Below are 16,117 nucleotides of genomic sequence, written 5' to 3'. Positions count from 1 at the left end.
TTTCTAGGTGGGGGGCTGTCGTTTCCCCAGTCACCCAGTTTAAGACCCTTATAACTTCGTACCGGAAGTGGTACAAACGAAAATTTTTGCGGTACATTCCGGCACAAACGTAGCACACACGATTGGCATAAGTTTCGTTTCGAAATTAGAAGGTGGGGGGCTGCCGTTTCCCCAGCCCCACCACTTTAAAACTATTATAACTTCGTACCGGAAGTGGTACAATCGAAAATTTTTGCGGCACATTCCGGCACAAACGTAGCACACAATATTGGCATAAGTTTTGTTTCAAAATTCCAATTTTGGAGGCTGCCGTTTCTCCAGCCCCCCACTTTGAAACCCTTATAACTTCGTACCGGAAGTGGTACAAACGAAAATTTTTGTCCGGCACAAACGTAGCACAAACGATTGGCATAGGTTTTGTTTCGAAATTCCAAGGTTGGAGGCTGCCGTTTCTCCAGCTCCCACCACTTTAAAACCTTATAACTTCATAACGGAAGTGGCACAAACGAAAATTTTTGCGGTACATTCCGGCACAAACGATTGGCATAGTTTTGTTCCGAAATTCCAAATTTGGAGCCTTCCGTTTCTCCAGCCACCCCACTTTAAAACCCTTATAACTTCGTACCGGAAGTGGTACAAACGAAAATGTTTGCGGTACATTCCGGCACAAACGTAGCACTAACGATTGCCATAGGTTTTGTTAAGAAATTCCAAGGTTGGAGGCTTGCGTTTCTCCAACCCCCCCACTTTGAAACCCTTATAACTTCGTACCGAAAGTGGTACAAACGAAAATTTTTGCGCTACATTCCGGCATAAACGTAGCAAAAACGATTGGCATAGGTCTTGTTTTCAAATTTTTAGGTAGGGGGCTGCCCTTTACCCAGTCCCCACTTTTAAATCCTTATAACTTCGTACCGGAAGTGGTACAAACGAAAATTTTTGCGGTACATTCCGGCACAAACCTAGCACAAACGATTGACATAAATTTTGCTTTGAAATTTTTAGGTGGGTGGGCTGCCGTTTCCCCAACCCGCCACTTCAAAACCCTTACAATTTCGTACCGGAAATGGTACAACCGAAAATATTTGCGGTACATTCCGGCACAAACGTAGCACAAACGATTAGCATAGTTTTTGTTTCGAAATTCCAAGGTTGCAGGCTTCCCTTTCTGCAGCCACTCCACTTCAAAACGATTATAACTTCGTACCGGAAGTGGTACAAACGAAAATTTTTGCGGGGCATTTTGGCACAAACGTAGCACAAACGATTGCCATAGATTTTGTTTTGAAATTCCTACGTGGAGGGCTGCCGTTTCCTCAGCCCCCCACTTTAATACGCTTATAACTTCGTACCGGAAGTGGTACAAACGAAAATTTTTGCGGTGCATTTTGGCACAAACGTAGCACAAACGATTGCCATAGATTTTGTTTTGAAATTCCTACGTTGAGGGCTGCCGTTTCCTCAGCCCCCCACTTTAAAACTATTATAACTTTGTACCGGAAGTGGTACAAACGCAATTTTTGCGGCACATTCCGGCACAAACGTAGCACACACTATTGGCATAAGTTTTGTTTCAAGATTCCAAGGTCGGAGGCTGCCGTTTCTCCAGCCCCCCAGTTTGAAACCCTTATAACTTCGTACCGGAAGTGGTACAAACGAAACTGTTTGCGGTATATTCCGGGACAAACGTAGCACAAACGATTGGCATAGGTTTTGTTTTGAATTTTTAGGTGGGGGGCTGCCGTTTCTTAAGCCCCCACTTCAAAACCCTTATAACTTCGTACCGGAAGTGGTACAAACAAAAATTTTTGCGGTACATTCCGGCACAATCGTAAAACAAACGATTGCCATAAGTTTTGTTTCGAAATTCCAAGGTGGGGTGGTTCCGCTTCCCTAGCCCCCCACTTTAAAACTATTATAACTTCGTACCGGAAGTGGTACAAATAAAAAAATTTCCGACACATTCCGTCACAAACGTAGCATACACGAATGGCATAAGTTTTGTTTCGAAATTCCAAGGTTGGAGGCTGCCGTTTCCTCAGCCCCCCACTTTAAAACCCTTATAACTTCGTACCGGAAGTGGTACAAACGTAATTTTTTGCGGTACATTCCAGCACAAACGTAGCACAAACGACTGGCATAGGTTTTGTTTTAAATTTTCTAGGTGGGGGGCTGCCGTTTCCCCAGTCCCCCAGTTTAAGACCCCTATAACTTCGTACCGGAAGTGGTACAAACGAAAATTTTTGCGGTACATTCCGGCACAAACGTAGCACAAACGATTGGCATAGTTTTTGTTTTGAAATTCCAAGGTTGGAGGCTGCCGTTTCTCCAGCTCCCCCCAGTTTAAAACCTTATAACTTCATACCGGAAGTGGTACAAACGAAAAGTTTTGCGGTACATTCCGGCACAAACGATTGGCATAGTTTTGTTCCGAAATTCCAAATTTGGAGCCTTGCGTTTCTCCAGCCCCCCCACTTTAAAACCCTTATAACTTCGTACCGGAAGTGGTACAAACGAAAATGTTTGCGGTACATTCTGGCACAAACGTAGAACTAACGATTGCCATAGGTTTTGTTTAGAAATTCCAAGGTTGGAGGCTTGCGTTTCTCCAGCCCTCCCACTTTGAAACCCTTATAACTTCGTACCGAAAGTGGTACAAACGAAAATTTTTGCGGTACATTCCGGCATAAACGTAGCACAAACGATTGGCATAGGTTTTGTTTTCAAATTTTAGGTGAGGGGCTGCCCTTTACCCAGTCCCCACTTTTAAATCCTTATAACTTCGTACCGGAAGTGGTACAAACGAAAATTTTTGCGGTACATTCCGGCACAAACCTAGCACAAACGATTGACATAAATTTTGCTTTGAAATTTTTAGGTGGGTGGGCTGCCTTTCCCCAGTCCGCCACTTCAAAACCCTTACAATTTCGTGCCGGAAGTGGTACAACCGAAAATATTTGCGGTACATTCCGGCAAAAACGTAGCACAAACGATTAGCATAGTTTTTGTTTCGAAATTCCAAGGTTGCAGGCTTCCCTTTCTGCAGCCACTCCACTTCAAAACGGTTATAACTTAGTAACGGAAGTAGTACAAACGAAAATTTTTGCTGTACATTTTGGCACAAACGTAGCACAAACGATTGCCATAGATTTTGTTTTGAAATTCCTACGTGGGAGGCTGCCGTTTCCCCAGCCCCCCACTTTAATACCCTTATAACTTCGTACCGGAAGTGCTACAAACGAAAATTTTTGCGGTACTATCCGGCACAAACGTAGCACAAACGATTGGCAAAGGTTTTGTTTTAAAATTTCTAGGTACGGGGCTGTCGTTTCCCCAGTCCCCCAGTTTAAGACAATTATAACTTCGTACCGGAAGTGGTACAAACGAAAATTCTTGCGGTACATTCCGGCACAAACGTAGCACAAACGATTGGCATAGGTTTCGTTTCGAAATTCCAAGGTGGGAGGCTGCCGTTTCCTCAGCCCCACCACTTTAAAAGTATTATATCTTCGTACCGGAAGTGGTACAATCGAAAATTTTTGCGGCACATTCCGGCACAAACGTAGCACACACTATTGGCATAAGTTTTGTTTCAAAATTCCAATTTTGGAGGCTGCCGTTTCTCCAGCCCCCCACTTTGAAACCCTTATAACTTCGTACCGGAAGTTCTACAAACGAAAATTTTTGTCCGGCACAAACGTAGCACAAACGATTGGCATAGTTTTTGTTTCGAAATTCCAAGGTTGGAGGCTGCCGTTTCTCCAGCTCCCCCCACTTTAAAACCTTATAACTTCATACCGGAAGTGGTACAAACGAAAATTTTTGCGGTACATTCCGGCACAAACGATTGCCATAGTTTTGTTCGGAAATTCCAAATTTGTAGCCTTCCGTTTCTCCAGCCACCCCACTTTAAAACCCTTATAACTTCGTACCGGAAGTGGTACAAACGAAAATGTTTGCGGTACATTCCGGCACAAACGTAGCACTAACTATTGCCATAGGTTTTGTTTAGAAATTCCAAGGTTGGAGTCTTGCGTTTCTCCAGCCCCCCACTTTGAAACCCTTATAACTTAGTACCGAATGTGGTACAAACGAAAATTTTTGCGCTACATTCCTTCATAAACGTAGCACAAACGATTGGCATAGGTTTTGTTTCCAAATTTTTAGGTGGGGGGCTGCCCTTTACCCAGTCCCCACTTTTAAACCCTTATAACTTCGTACCGGAAGTGGTACAAACGAAAATTTTTGCGGTACATTCCGGCACAAACCTAGCACAAACGATTGACATAAATTTTGCTTTGAAATTTTTAGGTGGGTGGGCTGCCGTTTCCCCAGCCCGCCACTTCAAAACCCTTACAATTTCGTACCGGAAGTGGTACAACCGAAAATATTTACGGTACATTCCGGCACAAACGTAGCACAAACGATTAACATAGTTTTTGTTTCGAAATTCCAAGGTTGCAGGCTTCCCTTTCTGCAGCCACTCCACTTCAAAACGATTATAACTTCGTGCCGGAAGTGGTACAAACGAAAATTTTTGCTGTACATTTTGTCACAAACGTAACACAAACGATTGCCATAGATTTTGTTTTGAAATACCTACGTGGGAGGGCTGCCGTTTCCCCATCCCCCCACATTAATACCCTTATAACTTCGTACCGGAAGTGGTAGAAACAAAAATTTTTGCGGTACTACCTGGCACAAACGTAGCACAAACGACTGGCATAGGTTTCGTTTCGAAATTCCAGGGTGCGGGGGTGCCGTTTCCCCAGACCCCCACTTTAATACCCTTATAACTTCGTACCGGAAGTGCTACAAACGAAAATTTTTGCGGTTCTATCCGGCACAAACGTAGCACACACTATTGGCATAAGTTTTGTTTCAAAATACCAAGGTTGGAGGCTGCCGTTTCTCCAGACCCCATTTTGAAACCCTTATAACTTCGTACCGGAAGTGGTACAAACGAAAATTTTTATCCGGCAGAAATGTAGCACAAACGATTGGCATAGGTTTGTTTCGAAATTCCAAGTTTGGAGGCTGCCGTTTCTCCAGCTCCCCCCAATTTAAAACCTTATAACTTCATACCGGAATTTTCGTACAAACGAAAATTTTTGCGGTACACTCAGGCACAAAGCTAGCACAAACGATTGACATAAATTTTGCTTTGAAATTCCTAGGTGGGGGGGTCTGCCGTTTCCCCAGCCCGCCACTTCAAAACCCTTATAATTTCGTACCAGAAGTGGTACAACCGAAAATTTTTGCGGTACATTCCGGCACAAACGTAGCACAAACGATTGCCATAGGTTTTGTTTTGAAATTCCTAGGTGGGGGGCTGCCATTTCCAAAGCCCACCACTTTAAAACTCTTATAACTTCGTACCGGAAGTGGTACAAACGAAAATTTTTGCGGTACATTGCGGCACAAACGTAGCACAAACGATGTCCAGAGGTTTCGTTTCGAAATTCCAAGGTGGGGGGGCTGCCGTTTCCCCAGCCCCCCCACTTTAAGACCATTGTAACTTCGTACCGGAAGTGGTACAAAGCAAACTTTTTCGGGACATTCAGGCACAAACCTAGCACAAACGATTGACATAAATTTTGCTTTGAAATTTTTAGGTGGGTGGACTTCCGTTTCCCCAGCCCCCACTTCAAAACCCTTACAATTCCGTACCGGAAGTGGTGCAATCGAAAATATCTGCGGTACATTCCTGCACAAACGTAGCACAAACGATTAGCATAGTTTTGGTTTCGAAATTCCAAGGTTGCAGGCTTCCCTTTCTGCAGCCACTCCACTTCAAAACGATTATAACTTCGTACCGGAAGTGGTACAAACGAAAATTTTTGCGGTGCATTTTGGCACAAACGTAGCACAAACGATTGCCATAGATTTTGTTTTGAAATTCCTACGTGGAGGGCTGCCGTTTCCTCAGCCCCCAACTTTAAAACTATTATAACTTCGTACCGGAAGTGGTACAAACGCAATTTTTGCGGCACATTCCGGCACAAACGTAGCACACACTATTGGCATGAGTTTTGTTTCAAAATTCCAAGGTCGGAGGCTGCCGTTTCTCCAGCCCCCCACTTTGAAACCCTTATAACTTCGAAACCGGAAGTGGTACAAAGGAAACTGTTTGCGGTATATTCCGGCACAAACGTAGCACAAACGATTGGCATAGGTTTTGTTTTGAATTTTTAGGTGGGGGGCTGCCGTTTCTTAAGCCCCCACTTCAAAACCCTTATAACTTCGTACCGGAAATGGTACAAACAAAAATTTTTGCGGTACATTCCGGCACAAACGTAAAACAAACGATTGCCATAGGTTTTGTTTCGAAATTCCAAGGTGGGGTGGTTCCGTTTCCCTAGCCCCCCACTTTAAAACTATTATAACTTCGTACCGGAAGTGGTACAAATAAAAAATTTTCCGACACATTCCGTCACAAACGTAGCATACACGAATGGCATAAGTTTTGTTTCGAAATTCCAAGGTTGGAGGCTGCCGTTTCCCCAGCCGCCCACTTTAAAACCCTTATAACTTCGTACCGGAAGTGGTACAAACGTAATTTTTTGCGGTACATTCCAGCACAAACGTAGCACAAACGACTGGCATAGGTTTTGTTTTAAAATTTCTAGGTGGGGGGCTGCCGTTTCCCCAGTCCCCCAGTTTAAGACCCCTATAACTTCGTACCGGAAGTGGTAAAAACGAAAATTTTTGTACGGCACAAACGTAGCACAAACGATTGGCATAGTTTTGTTCCGAAATTCCAAATTTGGAGCCTTGCGTTTCTCCAGCCCCCCACTTTAAAACCCTTATAACTTCGTACCGGAAGTGGTACAAACGAAAATGTTTGCGGTACATTCTGGCACAAACGTAGCACTAACGATTGCCATAGGTTTTGTTTAAAAATTCCAAAATTGGAGGCTTGCGTTTCTCCAGCCCCCCTACTTTGAAACCCTTATAACTTCGTACCGAAAGTGGTACAAAGGAAAATTTTTGCGGTATATTCCGGCATAAACGTAGCACAAACGATTGGCATAGGTTTTGTTTTCAAATTTTTAGGTGAGGGGCTGCCCTTTACCCAGACCCCACTTTTAAAACCTTATAACTTCGTACCGGAAGTGGTACAAAAGAAAATTTTTGCGGTACAATCCGGCACAAACCTAGCACAAACGATTGATATAAATTTTGCTTTGAAATTTTTAGGTGGGTGACCTGCCGTTTCCCCAGTCCGCCACTTCAAAACCCTTACAATTTCGTGCCGGAAGTGGTACAACCGAAAATATTTGCGGTACATTCCGGCAAAAACGTAGCACAAATTTTTAGCATAGTTTTTGTTTCGAAATTCCAAGGTTGCAGGCTTCCCTTTCTGCAGCCACTCCACTTCAAAACGATTATAACTTCGTACCGGAAGTGGTACAAACGAAAATTTTTGTGGTACATTTTGGCACAAACGTAGCACAAACGATTGCCATAGATTTTGTTTTGAAATTCCTACGTGGGAGGCTGCCGTTTCCCCAGCCCCCCACTTTAATACCCTTATAACTTCGTACCGGAAGTGCTACAAACGAAAATTTTTGCGGTACTATCCGGTACAAACGTAGCACAAACGATTGGCATAGGTTTCGTTACGAAATTCCAAGCTGGGGGGTGCCGTTTCCCCAGCCCTCCACTTTAAAACTATTATAACTTCGTACCGGAAGTGGTAAAAATAAAAAATTTTCCGACACATTCCGGCACAAACGTAGCATACACGAATGGCATAGGTTTTGTTTCGAAATTCCAAGGTTGGAGGGTGCCGTTTCCCCAGCTTCCCCACTTTGAAACCTATATAACTTCGTACCGGAAGTGGTACAAACGAAACTGTTTGCGGTACATTCTGGCACAAACGTAGCACAAACGATTGGCATAGGTTTTGTTTTGAATTTTTAGGTGGGGGCTGCCGTTTCCCCAGCTCCCACTTCAAAACCCTTATAACTTCGTAACGGATGTGGTACAAACAAAAATTTTTGCGGTACATTCCGGCGGAAACGTAGCACAGACGATTACCATAGGTTTTGTTTCGAAATTCCAAGGTGGGAGGGTGCCGTTTCCCCAGCCCCCCACTTTAAAGCTATTATAACTTCGTACCGGAAGTGGTACAAATAAAAAATTTTCCGACACATTCCGGCACAAACGTAGCATACACGAATGGCATAGGTTTTGTTTCGAAATTCCAAGGTTGGAGGCTGCCGTTTCCCCAGCCCCCCACTTTAAAACCCTTATAACTTCGTAACGGAAGTGGTACAAACGTAATTTTTTGCGGTACATTCCAGCACAAACGTAGCACAAACGATTGGCATAGGTTTTGTTTTAAAATTTCTAGGTGGGGGGCTGTCGTTTCCCCAGTCACCCAGTTTAAGACCCTTATAACTTCGTACCGGAAGTGGTACAAACGAAAATTTTTGCGGTACATTCCGGCACAAGCGTAGCACACACGATTGGCATAGGTTTCGTTTCGAAATTAGAAGGTGGGGGGCTGCCGTTTCCCCAGCCCCACCACTTTAAAACTATTATAACTTCGTACCGGAAGTGGTACAATCGAAAATTTTTGCGGCACATTCCGGCACAAACGTAGCACACAATATTGGCATAAGTTTTGTTTCAAAATTCCAATTTTGGAGGCTGCCGTTTCTCCAGCCCCCCACTTTGAAACCCTTATAACTTCGTTCCGGAAGTGGTACAAACGAAAATTTTTGTCCGGCACAAACGTAGCACAAACGATTGGCATAGTTTTTGTTTCGAAATTCCAAGGTTGGAGGCTGCCGTTTCTCCAGCTCCCACCACTTTAAAACCTTATAACTTCATACCGGAAGTGGCACAAACGAAAATTTTTGCGGTACATTCCGGCACAAACGATTGGCATAGTTTTGTTCCGAAATTCCAAATTTGGAGCCTTCCGTTTCTCCAGCCACCCCACTTTAAAACCCTTATAACTTCGTACCGGAAGTGGTACAAACGAAAATGTTTGCGGTACATTCCGGCACAAACGTAGCACTAACGATTGCCATAGGTTTTGTTTAGAAATTTCAAGGTTGGAGGCTTGCGTTTCTCCAGCCCCCCACTTTGAAACCCTTATAACTTCGTACCGAAAGTGGTACAAACGAAAATTTTTGCGGTACATTCCGGCATAAACGTAGCAAAAACGATTGGCATAGGTCTTGTTTTCAAATTTTTAGGTAGGGGGCTGCCCTTTACCCAGTCCCCACTTTTAAATCCTTATAACTTCGTACCGGAAGTGGTACAAACGAAAATTTTTGCGGTACATTCCGGCACAAACCTAGCACAAACGATTGACGTAAATTTTGCTTTGAAATTTTTAGGTGGGTGGGCTGCCGTTTCCCCAACCCGCCACTTCAAAACCCTTACAATTTCGTACCGGAAGTGGTACAACCGAAAATATTTGCGGTACATTCCGGCACAAACGTAGCACAAACGATTAGCATAGTTTTTGTTTCGAAATTCCAAGGTTGCAGGCTTCCCTTTCTGCAGCCACTCCACTTCAAAACGATTATAACTTCGTACCGGAAGTGGTACAAACGAAAATTTTTGCGGTGCATTTTGGCACAAACGTAGCACAAACGATTGCCATAGATTTTGTTTTGAAATTCCTACGTGGAGGGCTGCCGTTTCCTCAGCCCCCCACTTTAATACGCTTATAACTTCGTACCGGAAGTGGTACAAACGAAAATTTTTGCGGTGCATTTTGGCACAAACGTAGCACAAACGATTGCCATAGATTTTGTTTTGAAATTCCTACGTGGAGGGCTGCCGTTTCCTCAGCCCCCCACTTTAAAACTATTATAACTTTGTACCGGAAGTGGTACAAACGCAATTTTTGCGGCACATTCCGGCACAAACGTAGCACACACTATTGGCATAAGTTTTGTTTCAAGATTCCAAGGTCGGAGGCTGCCGTTTCTCCAGCCCCCCAGTTTGAAACCCTTATAACTTCGTACCGGAAGTGGTACAAACGAAACTGTTTGCGGTATATTCCGGGACAAACGTAGCACAAACGATTGGCATAGGTTTTGTTTTGAATTTTTAGGTGGGTGGCTGCCGTTTCTTCAGCCCCCACTTCAAAACCCTTATAACTTCGTACCGGAAGTGGTACAAACGAAAATTTTTGCGGTACATTCCGGCACAATCGTAAAACAAACGATTGCCATAGGTTTTGTTTCGAAATTCCAAGGTGGGGTGGTTCCGTTTCCCTAGCCCCCCACTTTTAAACTATTATAACTTCGTACCGGAAGTGGTACAAATAAAAAAATTTCCGACACATTCCGTCACAAACGTAGCATACACGAATGGCATAAGTTTTGTTTCGAAATTCCAAGGTTGGAGGCTGCCGTTTCCCCAGCCCCCTACTTTAAAACCCTTATAACTTCGTACCGGAAGTGGTACAAACGTAATTTTTTGCGGTACATTCCAGCACAAACGTAGCACAAACGACTGGCATAGGTTTTGTTTTAAATTTTCTAGGTGGGGGGCTGCCGTTTCCCCAGTCCCCCAGTTTAAGACCCTTATAACTTCATACCGGAAGTGGTACAAACGAAAAGTTTTGCGGTACATTCCGGCACAAACGATTGGCATAGTTTTGTTCCGAAATTCCAAATTTGGAGCCTTCCGTTTCTCCAGCCCCCCCCACTTTAAAACCCTTATAACTTCGTACCGGAAGTGGTACAAACGAAAATGTTTCCGGTACATTCTGGCACAAAGGTAGCACTAACGATTGCCATAGGTTTTGTTTAGAATTTCCAAGGTTGGAGGCTTGCGTTTCTCCAGCCCCCCCACTTTGAAACCCTTATAACTTCGTACCGAAAGTGGTACAAACGAAAATTTTTGCGGTACATTCCGGCATAAACGTAGCACAAACGATTGGCATAGGTTTTGTTTTCAAATTTTTAGGTGAGGGACTGCCCTTTACCCAGTCCCCACTTTTAAATCCTTATAACTTCGTACCAGAAGTGGTACAAACGAAAATTTTTGCGGTACATTCCGGCACAAACCTAGCACAAACGATTGACATAAATTTTGCTTTGAAATTTTTAGGTGGCTGGGCTGCCTTTCCCCAGTCCGCCACTTCAAAACCCTTACAATTTCGTGCCGGAAGTGGTACAACCGAAAATATTTGCGGTACATTCCGGCAAAAACGTAGCACAAACGATTAGCATAGTTTTTGTTTCGAAATTCCAAGGTTGCAGGCTTCCCTTTCTGCAGCCACTCAACTTCAAAACGGTTATAACTTCGTACCGGAAGTGGTACAAACGAAAATTTTTGCGGTACATTTTGGCACAAACGTAGCACAAACGATTGCCATAGATTTTGTTTTGAAATTCCTACGTGGGAGGCTGCCGTTTCCCCAGCCCCCCACTTTAATACCCTTACAACTTCGTACCGGAAGTGCTACAAACGAAAATTTTTGCGGTACTATCCGGCACAAACGTAGCACAAACGATTGGCATAGGTTTCGTTTCGAAATTCCAAGCTGGGGGGTGCCGTTTCCCCAGCCCTCCACTTTAAAACTATTATAACTTCGTACCGGAAGTGGTAAAAATAAAAAATTTTCCGACACATTCCGGCACAAACGTAGCATACACGAATGGCATAGGTTTTGTTTCGAAATTCCAAGGTTGGAGGCTGCCGTTTCCCCAGCTTCCCCACTTTGAAACCCATATAACTTCGTACCGGAAGTGGTACAAACGAAACTGTTTGCGGTACATTCCGGCACAAACGTAGCGCAAACGATTGGCATAGGATTTGTTTTGAATTTTCAGGTGGGGGCTGCCGTTTCCCCAGCTCCCACTTCAAAACCCTTATAACTTCGTACCGGAAGTGGTACAAAAATAAATTTTTGCGGTACATTCGGGCAGAAACGTAGCACAAACGATTGCCATAGGTTTTGTTTCGAAATTCCAAGGTGGGAGGGTGCCGTTTCCCCAGCCCCCAACTTTAAAACTATTATAACTTCGTACCGGAAGTGGTACAAATAAAAAATTTTCCGACACATTCCGGCACAAACGTAGCATACACGAATGGCATAGGTTTTGTTTCGAAATTCCAAGGTTGGAGGCTGCCGTTTCCCCAGCCCCCCACTTTAAAACCCTTATAACTTCGTACCGGAAGTGGTACAAACGTAATTTTTTGCAGGACATTACAGCACAAACGTAGCACAAACGATTGGCATAGGTTTTGTTTTAAAATTTCTAGGTGGGGGGCTGTCGTTTCCCCAGTCACCCAGTTTAAGACCCTTATAACTTCGTACCGGAAGTGGTACAAACGAAAATGTTTGCGGTACATTCCGGCACAAATGTAGCACAAACGATTGGCATAGGTTTTGTTTCGAAATTCCAAGGTGGGAGGCTGCCGTTTCCCCAGCCCCACCACTTTATAACTATTATAACTTCGTACCGGAAGTGGTACAATCGAAAATTTTTGCGGCACATTCCGGCACAAACGTAGCACCCACTATTGGCATAAGTTTTGTTTCAAAATTCCAATTTTGGAGGCTGCCGTTTCTCCAGCCCCCCACTTTGAAACCCTTATAACTTCGTACCGGAAGTGGTACAAACAAAAATTTTTGTCCGGCACAAACGTAGCACGAACGATTGGCATAGTTTTTGTTTCGAAATTCCAAGGTTGGAGGCTGCCGTTTCTCCAGCTCCCCCCACTTTAAAAGCTTATAACTTCATACCGGAAGTGGCACAAACGAAAATTTTTGCGGTACATTCCGGCACAAACGATTGGCATAGTTTTGTTCCGAAATTCCAAATTTGGAGCCTTCCGTTTCTCCAGCCACCCCAATTTAAAACCCTTATAACTTCGTACCGGAAGTGGTACAAACGAAAATGTTTGCGGTACATTACGGCATAAACGTAGCAAAAACGATTGGCATAGGTTTTGTTTTCAAAGTTTAAGGTAGGGGGCTGCCCTTTACCCAGTCCCCACTTTCCAATCCTTATAACTTCGTACCGGAAGTAGTACAAACGAAAATTTTTGCGGTACATTCCGGCACAAACGTAGCACAAACGATTAGCATAGTTTTTGTTTCGAAATTCCAAGGTTGCAGGCTTCCCTTTCTGCAGCCACTCCACTTCAAAACGATTATAACTTCGTACCGGAAGTGGTACAAACGAAAATTTTTGCGGTGCATTTTGGCACAAACGTAGCACAAATGATTGGCATAGGTTTCGTTTCGAAATTCCAGGGTCCGGAGGTGCCGTTTCCCCAGATCCACACTTTAATACCCTTATAACTTCGTACCGGAAGTGCTACAAACGAAAATTTTTGCGGTACTATCCGGCACAAACGTAGCACAAACGATTGGCATAGGTTTCGTATCGAAATTCCAAGGTTGGGGGCTGCCGTTTCCCCAGCCCCACCACCTTAAAACTATTATAACTTCGTACCGGAAGTGGTAGAGTCGAAAATTCTTGCGGCACATTCCGGCACAAACGTAGTACAAACGATTGGCATAGGTTTTGTTTCGAAATTCCAAGTTTGGAGGCTGCCGTTTCTTCAGCTCCCCCCACTTTAAAACCTTATAACTTCATACCGGAATTTTCGTACAAACGAAAATTTTTGCGGTACATTCAGGCACAAAGCTAGCACAAACGATTGACATAAATTTTGCTTTGAGATTCCTAGGTGGGGGGGTCTGCCGTTTCCGCAGACCACCCACTTTAAAACCCTTATAACTTCGTACCGGAAGTGGTAGAAACGAAAAGTTTTGCGGTACATTGCGGCACAAACGTAGCACAGACGATGTCGAGAGGTTTCGTTTCGAAATTCCAAGGTGGGGGTGCTGCCGTTACCCCAACCCCCCACTTTAAAACCCTTGTAACTTCGTACCGGAAGTGGTACAAAGGAAAATTTTTGCGGTACATTCAGGCACAAACCTAGCACAAACGATTGACATAAATTTTGCTTTGAAATTTTTAGGTGGGTGGGCTGCCGTTTCCCCAGCCCGCCACTTCAAAACCCTTACAATTTCGTACCGGATGTGGTACAACAGATAATATTTGCGGTACATTCCGGCACAAACGTAGCACAAACGATTAGCATAGTTTTTGTTTCGAAATTCCAAGGTTGCAGGCTTCCCTTTCTGCAGCCACTCCACTTCAAAACGATTATAACTTCGTACCGGAAGTGGTACAAACGAAAATTTTTGCGGTACATTCCGGCACAAATGTAGCATACACGAATGGCATAGGTTTTGTTTCGAAATTCCAAGGTTGGAGGATTCCGTTTCTCCAGCCCCCCCACTTTAAAACCCTTATAACTTCGTACCGGAAACGGTACAAATGAAAATGTTTGCGGTACATTCCGGCAGAAACGTAGCACAAACGATTGGCATAGGTTTTGCTTTGAATTTTTAGGTAGGGGGCTGCCGATTCCGCAGCCCCCAATTCAAAGCCATTATAACTTCGTACCGGAAGTGGTACAAACGTAATTTTTTGCGGTACATTCCAGCACAAACGTAGCACAAACGATTGGCATAGGTTTTGTTTGAAATTTCTAGGTGGGGGGCTGCCGTTTCCCCAGTCTCCCAGTTTAAGACCCTTATAACTTCGTACCGGAAGTGGTACAAACGAAAATTTTTGCGGTACATTCCGGCACAAAGTAGCACAAACGATTGGCATAGGTTTCGTTTCGAAATTCCAAGGTGGGGGGCTGCCGTTTCTTCAGCCCCACAACTTTAAAACTATTATAACTTCGTATCGGAGTGTACCGCAAAAATTTTCGTTTGTACCAAAGAATCGAAAATTTTTGCGGCACATTCCGGCACAAACATAGCACACACTATTGGCATAAGTTTTGTTTCAAAATTCCAAGGTTGGAGGCTGCCGTTTCTCCAGCCCCCCACTTTTAAACCCTTATAACTTCGTACCGGAAGTGGTACAACGAAAATTTTTGTCCGGCACAAACGTAGTACAAACGATTGGCATAGGTTTTGTTTCGAAATTCCAAGTTTGGAGGCTGCCGTTTCTTCAGCTCCCCCCACTTTAAAACCTTATAACTTCATACCGGAATTTTCGTACAAACGAAAATTTTTGCGGTACATTCAGGCACAAAGCTAGCACAAACGATTGACATAAATTTTGCTTTGAGATTCCTAGGTGGGGGGGTCTGCCGTTTCCGCAGCCCACCCACTTTAAAACCCTTATAACTTCGTACCGGAAGTGGTAGAAACGAAAAGTTTTGCGGTACATTGCGGCACAAACGTAGCACAGACGATGTCGAGAGGTTTCGTTTCGAAATTCCAAGGTGGGGGTGCTGCCGTTTCCCCAGCCCCCCACTTTAAAACCCTTGTAACTTCGTACCGGAAGTGGTACAAAGGAAAATTTTTGCGGTACATTCAGGCACAAACCTAGCACAAACGATTGACATAAATTTTGCTTTGAAATTTTTAGGTGGGTGGGCTGCCGTTTCCCCAGCCCGCCACTTCAAAACCCTTACAATTTCGTACCGGATGTGGTACAACAGATAATATTTGCGGTACATTCCGGCACAAACGTAGCACAAACGATTAGCATAGTTTTTGTTTCGAAATTCCAAGGTTGCAGGCTTCCCTTTCTGCAGCCACTCCACTTCAAAACGATTATAACTTCGTACCGGAAGTGGTACAAACGAAAATTTTTGCGGTACATTCCGGCACAAACGTAGCATACACGAATGGCATAGGTTTTGTTTCGAAATTCCAAGGTTGGAGGATTCCGTTTCTCCAGCCCCCCCACTTTAAAACCCTTATAACTTCGTACCGGAAACGGTACAAATGAAAATGTTTGCGGTACATTCCGGCAGAAACGTAGCACAAACGATTGGCATAGGTTTTGCTTTGAATTTTTAGGTAGGGGGCTGCCTATTCCGCAGCCCCCACTTCAAAGCCATTATAACTTCGTACAGGAAGTGGTACAAACGTAATTTTTTGCGGTACATTCCAGCACAAACGTAGCACAAACGATTGGCATAGGTTTTGTTTGAAATTTCTAGGTGGGGGGCTGCCGTTTCCCCAGTCCCCCAGTTTAAGACCCTTATAACTTCGTACCGGAAGTTGTACAAACGAAAATTTTTGCGGTACATT

This window comes from Thermobia domestica, chromosome 14 (assembly GCF_964235325.1).
Source record: "Thermobia domestica chromosome 14, izTheDome1.hap1.1, whole genome shotgun sequence".
NCBI classification, from domain to species: domain Eukaryota; kingdom Metazoa; phylum Arthropoda; class Insecta; order Zygentoma; family Lepismatidae; genus Thermobia; species Thermobia domestica.
The sequence above is the reverse complement of the archived record's forward strand: the minus strand, read 5'-3'. Positions refer to the sequence as shown.